Source organism: Bos javanicus, chromosome 18 (genome assembly GCF_032452875.1).
Source record: "Bos javanicus breed banteng chromosome 18, ARS-OSU_banteng_1.0, whole genome shotgun sequence".
NCBI lineage: Eukaryota > Metazoa > Chordata > Mammalia > Artiodactyla > Bovidae > Bos > Bos javanicus.
This window is the reverse complement of record NC_083885.1, coordinates 19,989,940-20,001,962: the sequence shown is the minus strand read 5'-3', so window position 1 is coordinate 20,001,962 and position 12,023 is coordinate 19,989,940. Positions and strand designations below refer to the sequence as shown.

Here is a 12,023-nt window from a genome sequence, read left to right as displayed (position 1 = left end):
CCAAATAGGCCGGCTCCGATTCTGCTCGTTCTTTGAACATAAACCAAAATGAGATTGCCCCGCCCACCTGGGAGCCTGGGAGCATATCCACAGAGGGTCTGGGCAAGCAGGTGACCAGAGCCAAACCAACTTGCAAGTTCCTGAAACTTGCAAGTTTCAGAGCCGTGCACGTAGTGGCTTATCAGCTTTGCCTGCAGGGAGTTCTGCGAGGGAGCACGATCCTGGACAAATACTGCCCTTCTTCCTGCTGAGTAACTGGCCCGTGGGAGCCCCTGTAGCCCTTGCCTCCTCACCCTCTCCCTCCCAGTTTTAATTGCCCTCACAAAGGCGCACCCCCACGACCTGACGCATCTCATCGGCAGTCACAAAGGCAAAGGAACCCCAGGTTACGGCCACAATGCAGCCTCAGCTCTGCCCCATTGTGCCCGGCCCCCGGCAGTGGTCTCAGAGCCGTCGGGGGTCTTACATATCTCATACGTGCAGCAAAGTGGGGGAACAATGTGACAAATTATGAACAAGCTCAGAGCCGAGCCTGCGGAATTCTTCCCTTTGTGAGCCTGCATCACGTGTCAGCTGGGCGGCTGGGCCGAGGAGGGGACCAGGGGTGGGGGACATCGCAGCAGCAGGAGGCCAGCCCAGCGCTGGAACACTTTCACTCTTGGGAACGCTGCCTCTACCCTGCTTGCTCGCGTGCGCGCGCTCCCTCTCTCTCTCTGAGTTTACAAGGAAAAAGAAAATTATTCTGACCCTACTTTTATTTTTTTAAGATCTAAATATTCCACCAATACTATCCTTGCTAAAGAAAACCAAACATCCAAGCAAATTTTGAGTGTCTATTCTCCCAAGAGCCAAAGGGGAAAAAAAGCACCAGGGATGTGAGTGATGATACTTTGTTTCTAATATTTAATAGATCCTCCTCCTAAAGAGCCTGACTTTCCTTAACTTCCTGGAAGTGGAAATGTTAGTTTCTCTGTGGTATCTGACTCTTTGCGACCCCATGGACTGTAGCCCACCAGGCTCCTCTGTCCATGGGATTCTCTAGGCAAGAATACTGGAGTGGGTTGCCATACCTTTCTCCAAAGGATCTTCCTGACCCAGGAATAGAACCCAGGTCTCCTGCATCCTAAGCGGATTCTTTACCATCTGGGCCACTAGGGAAGCCCAAACCTCCTGGTGCCTCCATTTCCTCATCAGTTAACAAAAGTGAAGAACCCAACATTGTTCAATGAGTTCCAACTTCATACAACTGTGATAGGATTCAACATCTATGAAGGGCTTAGAAGAGTGTCTGGTACAGAGAAAACCCTCACAGTGTGGACTGGGGTTATTATTGTTTACGGTAGTATGAGTAGAAATATGCACCCTGTGATGATCTGAGCCATTTACCCTCCACCCCTCCCTTTGTAGCAGGTTCTCTATAAGAGGGGCCATCTCTGATGCCTCTCGTATACCTCAAAGTGCCTAGTGAGGGGCTGCTGCTGCTACTGCTGCTAAGCCGCTTCAGTCGTGTCTGACTCTGTGCGACCCCATAGACGGCAGCCCACCAGGCTCCCCCATCCCTGGGACTGAGGGCCAGGGCACTAGAATTCTCAATGAACATCTGTTTCTGACTCGTCACAAGGTGACCTGCAAAAGAAGACTCTCCATTACCATCTCTGGTGCTGAAACAACTTCCTGGATGAGAATGCTGTGTAGCACCTGAAAGGTTTCTCTCAAGTTCCCTTTTCAAGTTGTATTCAGTTCAGTTCAGTTCAGTCGCTCAGTCGTGTCTGACTCTTTGCCATCCCGTGAATTGCAGCACGCCAGGCCTCCCTGTCCATCACCAACTCCCGGAGTTCACTCAGACTCACGTCCATCAAGTTGGTGATGGCATCCAGCCATCTCATCCTCTGTCGTCCCCTTCTCCTCCTGCCCCCAATCCCTCCCAGCATCAGAGGCTTTTCCAATGAGTCAACTCTTCACATGAGGTGGCCAAAGTACTGGAGTTTCAGCTTTGCCATCATTCCTTCCAAAGAACACCCAGGACCGATCTCCTTTAGAATGGACTGGTTGGATCTCCTTGCAATCCAAGGGACTCTCAAGAGTCAAGTTGTATTAGGAGACATCAACTAGAAGATTTATGCTGGTCCTTCTCAGGATAATAAGTAGAAAACATCTTTATATGCAAACAATTTTTGAAACACACAATTCATCATTTTAGTTTTCCAGTGCAAACTCCTAACGTGGTCCCTTTTCTGAACATGGCTTGTCACCAAGTCCCTTAAGTGTTTTTCTTCTTGTTCTTCTCTTCCTTTTTCTTTTCCCTCCCTCCCTCTCCTCTTTCCTCCCTTCCTCCCTTTCTCTCTTCTTCTCTTTTTTTTTTTCTTTTTGCCAGTAGCTGTTTTTTTGCAAGATTCTCAAAAAAATCTTAATTGCAGGGATTTCATTTCTTTTTACTATTGGTTAACAGACACTCAGTGAAATCACCTCTTTTGCTGATTTAGCCTTCTATAGTCTGTAATTGATAATGGACAATTCAGTGACCACAACAATGATTCCTGTAGATCACATGGTCATTTTGCCAAATCTTCACACACCTTCAGATCAAATCAGATCAGTGGCTCAGTCGTGTCCGACTCTTTGCAACCCCATGAATCGCAGCACGCCAGGCCTCCCTGTCCATCACCAACTCCCAGAGTTCACTCAGACTCACGTCCATTGACTCAGTGATGCCATCCAGCCATCTCATCCTCTGTCGTCCCCTTCTCCTCCTGCCCCCAATCCCTCCCAGCATCAGAGTCTTTTCCAATGAGTCAACTCTTTGCATGAGGTGGCCAAAGTACTAGAGTTTCAGCTTTAGCATCATTCCTTCCAAAGAAATCCCAGGGCTCGTCTCCTTCAGAATGGACTGGTTGGATCTCCTTGCAGTCCAAGGGACTCTCAAGAGTCTTCTCCAACACCACACTTCAAAAGCATCAATTCTTCGGCCCTCAGCCTTCTTCAAAGTCCAACTCTCACATCCATACATGACCACAGGAAAAACCATAGCCTTGACTAGACGGACCTTTGTTGGCAAAGTAATGTCTCTGCTTTTGAATATTTTATCTAGATTGGTCATAACTTTCCTTCCAAGGAGTAAGCGTCTTTTAATTTCATGGCTGCAGTCACCATTTGTAGTGATTTTGGAGCCCAGAAAAAGAAAGTCTGACACTGTTTCCACTGTTTTCCCATCTATTTTCCATGAAGTGATGGGACCAGATGCCATGATTTTCTTTTTCTGAATGTTGAGCTTTAAGCCAACTTTTTCACTCTCCACTTTCACTTTCATCAAGAGGCTTTTGAGTTCCTCTTTACTTTCTGCCATAAGGGTGGTGTCATCTGCATATCTGAGGTTATTGATGTTTCTCCTGGCAATCTTGATTCCAGCTTGTGCTTCTTCCAGTCCAGCGTTTCTCATGATGTACTCTGCATATAAGTTAAATAAACGGGGTGACAATATACAGCCTTGACGTACTCCTTTTCCTATTTGGAACCAGTCTGTTGTTTCATGTCCAGTTCTAACTGTTGCTTCCTGACCTGCATACAAATTTCTCAAGAGGCAGATCAGGTGTTCTGGTATTCCCATCTCTTTCAGAATTTTCCACAGTTTATTGTGATCCACACAGTCAAAGGCTTTGGCATAGTCAATAAAGCAGAAATAGATGTCTTTCTGGAACTCTCTTGCTTTTTCCATGATCCAGCAGATGTTGGTAATTTGATCTCTGGTTCCTCTGCCTTTTCTAAAACCAGCTTGAACATCAGGAAGTTCATGGTTCACCTATTGCTGAAGCCTGGCTTGGAGAATTTTGAGCATTACTTTACTAGCGTGTGAGATGAGTGCAATTGTGTGGTAGTTTGAGCATTCTTTGGCATTGCCTTTCTTTGGGATTGGAATGAAAACTAACCTTTTCCAGTCCTGTGGCCACTGCTGACTTTTCCAAACTTTCTGGCATATTGAGTGCAGCACTTTCACAGCATCATCTTTCAGGATTTGAAATAGCTCAACTGGAATTCTATCACCTCCACTAGCTTTGTTCATAGTGCTGCTTTCTAAGGCCCACTTGACCTCACATTCCAGGATGTCTGGCTCTAGGTGAGTGATCACACCATCGTGATTATCTGGGTCATGACGATCTTTTTTGTACAGTTCTTCTGTGTATTCTTGCCATCTCTTCTTAATATCTTCTGCTTCTGTTAGGTCCATACCATTTCTGTCCTTTATCGAGCCCATCTTTGCATGAAATATTCCTTTGGTATCTCTGATTTTCTTGAAGAGATCTCTAGTCTTTCCCATTCTGTTGTTTTCCTCTATTTCTTTGCATTTGATAGGAAAGTGAAAGAGGGGGAGAGAATCAAGGTTTAACAATACGTCTTGTCCTTGAGAATTAGAAACCTGAAAAATATTCTTCTTAGTAGCAGAATAGTAGAAGAAGGTGGTACACTATTCTTCAAATTAGCAATAGACACAGTAAGCTGGCAGCACACTGTCTTCTCTTAAAGGGTCAGAATAAATACTCGTGGGTTTGGGCAACTAATGGAGTTCCTTTCTTGAGGAATTCAGTTCAGTTCAATCACTCAGTCATGTCCAACTCTTCGTGACCCCATGGACCGCAGCATGCCAGTCTTCGCCATCCTTCGCCAAATCCCCGAGCTTACTCAAACTCTTTTCCATCAAGTTGGTGATGTCATCCAGCCATCTCATCCTCTGTCATCCGCTTCTCCTTCTGCCTTCAATCTTTCCCAGCATCAGAGTCTTTTCCAATGAGTCAGTTCTTTGCATCAGGTGGCCAAAGTATTGGAGTATCAGTTTCAGCATCAGCCAGGACTGATTTCCTTTAGGATTGACTGGTCTGATCTCCTTGCAGTCCAAGGGACTCTCAAGAGTCTTCCCCAACACCACAGTTCAAAAGCATCAGTTCTTCAGCCCTCAGCTTTCTTTATAGTCCAACTCTCACATCCATACATGACTACTGGAAAAACCATAGCTTTAACTAGATGGATCTTTGTTGGCAAGGTAATATCTTTGCTTTTTAATATGCTGTCTAGGTTGGTCATAGCTTTTCTTCAGCAGCAAGTATCTTTTAATTTCATGGCTGCAATCACCATCTGCAGTGATTTTGGAGCCCAAAAAAATAAAGTCTGACACTGTTTCCATTGTTTCTCCATCTATTTGCCATGAAGTGATGGGACCAGATGCCATGATCTTCGTTTTCTGAATGTTGAGTTTTAAGCCAACTTTTTCACTCTCCTCTTTCACTTTCATCTAGAGGCTCTTTAGTTCTTCTTTTCTTTCTACCATAAGGGTGGTGTCATCTGCATATCTGAGGTTATTGATATTCCTCCCAGCAATCTTGATTCCAGCTTGTGCTTCATCCAGCCCAGCATTTCACATGATGTACTCTGCATATAAGTTAAGTAAGCAGGGTGACAATATACAGCCTTGACGTATTCCTTTCCCAATTTGGAACCAGTCTGTTGTTCCTTGTCCAGTTCTAACTGTTGCTTCCTGATCTGCAACCAGATTTCTCAAGAAGCAATTCAGGTGGTCTGGTATTCTCATCTCTTTAAGAATTTTCCACAGTTTGTTGTGATCCGCACAGTCAAAGTCTTTGGTGTAATTAATAAAGCAGAAGTAGATGTTTTTCTGGAATTCTCTTGCTTTTTCGATGATCCAACGGATGTTGGCAATCTGATCTCTGGTTCCTCTGCCTTTTCTAAATCCAGCTTAAACATCTGAAAGTTCATTGTTCATGTATTGTTGAAGCCTGGCTTGGAGAATTTTGAGCATTACTTTACTAGCGTGTGAGATGAGTGCAATTGTGTGGTAGTTTGAGCATTCTTTGGCATTGCCTTTCTTTGGGATTGGAATGAAAACTGACCTTTTCCAGTCCTGTGGCCACTGATGACTTTTCCAAATTTGCTGGCATATTGAGTGCATCATTTTCACAGCATCATCTTTTAGGATTTGAAATAGCTCAACTAGAATTCCATCACCTCCACTAGCTTTGTTCATAGGGATGTTTCCCTAAGGTCCACTTGACTTCACATTCCAGGATGTCTGGCTCTAGGTGAGTGATCACACCATCATGGTTATCTGGGCCATGAAGATCTTTTTTGTATAGTTCTGTGTATTCTGACCACCTCTTCTTAATATCTTCTGCTTCTGTTAGGTCCATACCATTTCTGTTCTTTGCTAAGAAATAGAGGAAAACAATAGAATGGGAAAGACTAGAAATCTCTTCAAGAAAATTAGAGATACCAAGGGACTATTTCATGCAAAGTTGGGCACAATAAAGGACAGAAATGGTATGGACCTTCTTGAGGTATGGACCTTCTTGAGGTATGGACCATTACCTGGGGTGCATGTTTTTAATGTAGCCAGTTGGAAACTGTGCATTTCAAAAAGCAGAACTGAGCACACAGTGTAGAGACTGATAGAGGAAACATCTGCAGCTCAGTTTAGAGCTATACATGCAATTACAAAATTTCTACAACTCTTTTCAGACATGGTTACTGAATAACACCGATATGTCCTATGTCAGGCTATTTGATGAGGGAAAGAATGCAGGTCCTGTCCTCCAGAATGTGTCATCTCACTGAGAAGTCATGTAGCTAGGAAATGGTCATGTATCTAGGAAATGATCAGCAGTCACTCAAGGCTGACAATAATGCAATTCCCTGTAGAATCTGAAACCATAAAGATGTTCTGCAATGGAGGAGGCAGATAGCTCCTTCTGGCAAAGGCTCCAAGGAACAAGAGCAACAGGGAGGACTGCAGAATTTGGAGGGAGAAAAGGAAGAGCCCAGAAGGCTCAGACATTGTGAAAACTCAACACAATTGCTTTTGTTCCCTTTCTATGACTGTGGCAGCCATCACTAATCAATCATCACTCATCAGTCATCACTAATCAATCAGGCCACCCTTGTCCGCTTGCTTCCCAGTCCAGTCTAGGCTTCAGAATCCTTCTCAAAACAGCATTCTAGGTAAGCATCCCCAGCTATTCAGGGTGAAGTCGTAAGGTAAAACGTTTTGTCCTGCTGAGTGAGGGGAAGTGAGATGAGTAAACACACAAGCCTGAGAGGAGATTTGGGTGCTCAAGAAGCTTCGGTCATTAGCGAAGTTTCTTAGATGCCAGGAGTTGATGGAGACAGATCTGTAGGCTGGTGGAAATTCAGTAGTGCCTTAACTGCCCCATTTTCTCTAAATAATGGTGAGGGGTAGGATAAGAAGTCATCACCTGTATTTCTGACAAATCAATGTACATTTTCAATTTTTTGTTTATTTTTTATAAGTTTTACTTTATTTTGGCTGCACAGGACCTTTGTGCAGGCACACGGGTTTTTCTCTAGTTGCAATGAATGTGCGGGCTTACTTGCCTCACAACAGTGGGATCTTAGTTCCCCAACCAGGGATCCAACCCATGTCCTTTGCGCTGGAAGGCGAATTCCTAACCACCGGACCACCAGGGAAGTCTCTTGAGACACGTTTGAAATGAAACGCGGCAAGCTGTAAAGCACTGGCATGCTGCTTACAAACAACCATGTATCCTTCGGGATGCTACTGCGATGTGAACAAAGTACCGCAAGAATAGTACATCACAACCCGTTGCATCTGTAGTTGAGTGAAAGCCAGCAAGAGGCATGGACAGGTGGGGAGACAGAACTTCCCTTAGAGGATAAATTAACAACTTTGTGGCAGCCCCTAACGCTGCCCTGTACCCTACTTCCTGCTCTGTCAGAACAGGGCAGATCTCCAGGCTGGGGCTCAGCTGTCTGATTCTGTTTCTGGATTTGATGGGAGCTGCTGAGTACTCTGACTGCTCTGCCCTGCCCAGAACACCAGCCAGCACAGGCTGAGGCTTGGAATTCCATGCAGCCTCACACTTTTTTTGACCACATCAGAGAAGAAACATGCCTCTGCTTCCCCTTCCTCCTCTCCCTTCCCCAGTGTAGCACTTCCGCACCTCCCCTGCTTGATGAGAGAGGATGCTGTCATGGTCCCTGGGACCCACAGGCGATAATGAAGGCAGAGACCTAGCTTATGGCAATAGAATTCTGCCAAGTCTAAAAATCCTCCATAACTGCAGATGGCTCTTTCTCCATTCCAGACAAAGCCTCCTTCACGAAACTAGGATGGCTTTGATTGCTTGCACTCTACACACTCAGGGATTCACCTAAGAAACAAAACCCCAAGAGAAAGAATCTTCAGGCCAAGCACATATCTATCCCCTAGACACCAGTTTTGTCAGGCAGCTTCCCTCCCACCCTCCGCATTCCAAGGGAGATTATTAATTGTCCCCAGGAGAGGAGGCCAACTAAAAGGAAGATCCCCAGTTGAGATGCAAATCCCACAAAAGAAGCCATTGCCTCTCCCCACCGTTTGCCGGATCAACATGAGCCAGAAGTCTGGCTGACCATGAAGAAAAGCATCACTTACAGGAAGCGTAGCCGCTGCCCCGAACTCTGGATAAGGATTTTGTTTTATTTTAGGAAGACAAAGATGGCTTTTTTGTTTAGCCTGAAATTACAAGGTGCGTAATCTTCCCTTTCTCCTCTGCTGGCAAATGGAGGCTTTCACACCAAATTTTGTTTTCCGACAAGAGAAGGAGCAATCATTGGCTTCCTTGTAGCCCCAAGGGCCCCCCATCCCACCCACCCCCCCTCCAAGCCCCCAGCTTTTGTGTTTATTGGAGGTCTCAGACAGTCCCCTGGCAAATAGCTTTCAGCAAGGTTATCCGGCCAGTCACAGCCTTCAAGGAATAAATATCTAACACCTTGTTCCCTTTGGCGGTTCAAAAGCCACTGTCAGAGGGGTACACTGGTGGTTTTTAAAAAGGCTATAATTCATATGCAAACGAGAGGAGGATTTTCATGATTTCATAATAAAATGTTGAAACGCTTTGATCGCGAGTTGTAAGGAGGTGTGAAACAGTGCCTCCAGAAACAGACAGATATTTGTGTAAGCATCCTTTATGTATTGCCAGTGCGGAATAATAACATATCAAAGCCCCAACTTACCTCATCTGCCTGGTACAGCCAAGGCATAAATAAAGGGGAACAATGGAATTACTATTACTCACTCACTGAGAGCCAGCGACATCACTGTATCCTTTATAATTGCTGGCAAGAAGATTAATGTTTTGTTAAATATCAGAGCAAGGTCACAAGGGGGCTTGCAGGCCTGTCTAAACATCTAGTCTTTAAGCTGCTTCTCTTTCACTTGCTCTTTTTTGAGGAAATGAACTTGTAGCATTTCCTCTAATTATGGTGATTTTTGCTTTTGAAAGCAGGTCTACATCACCACCTCGCTCCAAACACACTCTCTCACACACACACATGCACACACCCATGCACACCCGCACACGCCTTCCCCAAACGATTTTTGGGGACAAGCTTGATTTAGCTACAGCATATGGGCAATGTTGTTGTGCGGCGACCTTGCCCTTTTAACCAACGTGGGTAATTCATTGCCTGTCACTGAGGCCCAAAGCCACGGGGCTTACGCTTAAGAGATCGACTTTATTGGGGTCCTCCGGGGACTCCCTATCAAAGACCGCTAGCATCCTTCGCTGCACTTCTGTTATGTTTAGCCCATACACCCGTCCATACAGATGTTTCCAACAGCAAACAGTTCATGACCCAGAAAGAACAAAATATTTTGGCTTTTCCTGCCTTTCAGCACCTGTTCAAACCAAAGGGCCTTCGGAGCTCTGCACACAGATCGGAAGACCCAGCCAGCAACTGGAGAGAGGGTGCGTCATGGCTGGAGCCAACATGACAGATCCAGGCCCCTCCACGCGGTGACCCTTAACTCCCAAAAGTGTCAGAGGGAGACGAATAGCAGATCCCACAGTGGGGTCGACCAGCTTCATGCAGAGGCTCACATGTATACCTGTCAGCTTGTTTCTACTACGTCAGAAATTAACCCAGAAACTCCACATCCATCCTGCCACCATTTCAGTCTGTATGTTTCAGGGCAATGCCGTGGCTTTGGTACAGCATCTGGCTCGAGTCTTCTGCCATTCATGCAATTTCGGCAGCTCTGTGGCAGAGTTCAGAGGTCCTTTTAGGGACTTGGGACAGCTCCCTGGGGATGGCAGAGGTCCTGACATTTTCCCAAAGAGAACCAGCACTTAGAGGGCTTGGGACCAACAAGATCTTACAAATAAGGCTCAGCACACAGTAGGAAGCCCTCAGGGGGAACTCTCGCCTGGGCAGAATCTGACAGGAGAGGTGTTGTGGAAGTTGCCCAGGGGGTACAGGGACCACCTCTCCAGGACTTGTTTATCTCAGCACTCCATGCCCTTTGTCTGGGGAAAGGGTTTTAAAGTTGCCAACCCCAATTTTAAGGAGATTTGCTTATTTGTTTGTTTTTTTTCCCTTGCAGCTCAAGAAGGAATTAAGACGTAAAAGAGACAGCTTGGAATGAAGGTGGGTGTAGGAGGCAATTCAGTGCGAAAGGGAGGATGCCCTGACTCGGGGAACTTGCCTCAGCTTCACCAGTCTCAGTGACAGTCAGGGCAGTAGAGGCACAGTTACCACAAGCCCTCTCACATGAAGCAGAGCCATGACCTCCAGATCATACAGGTGCTTGTACTTCGTGTGTACTGCAGCCCTTCAGTAAACATGCTAGATCAGTAAGGGGCTGGCTGCCTGGCTAGCTGGTTGGCTGGCTGGCTGGACGCTTGGATGGATGACTGTAGAGATTCGATGCAAGGTTGATTAAACAATCACTCGGCTACACCAAGGACTGGCAAACCATGACCTACCATCCAAGTCCAACTGGCCACCTGTTTTTGTAAATGAAATTTTCTGGGGACACAGCTGTGACCATTCATATATGCACTGTCTGCTTTCATGATACAAGGTAGAATTCAAGAATTGCTCCAGAAGCAAAATACCCTGCAAGTCTAAATTATTTCCTATCTGGCCCTTTACAAAAGAAGTTCACCAGCCCCTGAGCTATACTATAAGTAAACTTTCTGAGTTTTCACGTAGTTTGATCTCTGTCTTTTCTTTGTCGTCATTGTTTAGCTGATAAAATCATAGCAAGTAAGACCAAATTTTATATCCTTTTTAACCTATATAAGTTCTAATAAACATGCTGGCCATATTTATTAGACTAACTAAATAAGCTGTATTGGTAGAGTAAGACCAGTCAACTAAGCCAGTTCTTTCAGCTGGGGTTCTGTTGAAGAAAGGATAATCTCTCCCAAAGTGGGCAAAGAAAATTCAATGTGATGGACTTTTTTAAAAGAACCTATATACAAAACATTGTATTTTGTCCCTTCTGTGAAATTTAAGGAGATTTTAGGGAGTTAATTTTGAATATATAACTAAGTTTTCTTCTCATTACATTCACTTTTGGATATAAGAAATTAAAAGAGCTTGCTCCTTAAAAGAAAAGCTATGACAAACCTAGACAGCGTATTAAAAAGCAAAGACAACACTTTGCTGACAAAGGTCTAAATAGTCAAAGCTATGGCTTTTCTAGTAATCATGTATGGTGTTAGAACTGGACCACAAAGAAGGCTGAGCACTGAAGAACTGATGCTTTTGAACTGTGGTGCTGAAGAAGACTCTTGAGGGTCCCTTGGACAGCAAGGATATCAAACCATTCTATCCTAATGGAAATCAGTCATAAATATTCATTGGAAGGACTGATGCTGAAGTTGAAGCTCCAATACTTTGGCCATGTGATGCAAAGAGCCAACTCACTGGAAAAGACCCTGATGCCGGGAAAGATTGATGGTAGGAGGAGAAGGGGACAACAGAGGATGAGATGATTGGTTGGCATCACTGACTCAATGGGCATGAGTTTGAGCAAGCTCTGGCAGATGGTGATGGACAGGGAAGCCTGGTGTGCTGCAGTCCATGGGGTCACAAAGAGTCTGACATGACAGAGAAGTGAACAATAACAAAGGATATAAGAAGCTGTCCTCGTGACACTTAGGAATCTTACACCCATAATTCATAAATATGAGGGGTGAGATTATGCTCCCCTC

At 45.1% G+C, this 12,023-nt stretch overlaps 1 long non-coding RNA gene across 2 annotated transcripts; it reads left to right on the top strand.

Moving 5' to 3' along the window:
- Positions 1–424: 424 nt before the first annotated feature.
- On the top strand, positions 425–10,991 carry LOC133230163 (uncharacterized). Of its 2 annotated transcripts, XR_009730767.1 has the most exons (4): positions 425–875; positions 6,889–7,002; positions 9,698–9,982; positions 10,406–10,991. It is a non-coding gene; the product is annotated as an uncharacterized LOC133230163 (long non-coding RNA). The 2 variants fall into 2 exon arrangements; XR_009730766.1 differs by having other exon boundaries at positions 9,698–10,991.
- Positions 10,992–12,023: the final 1,032 nt, after the last annotated feature.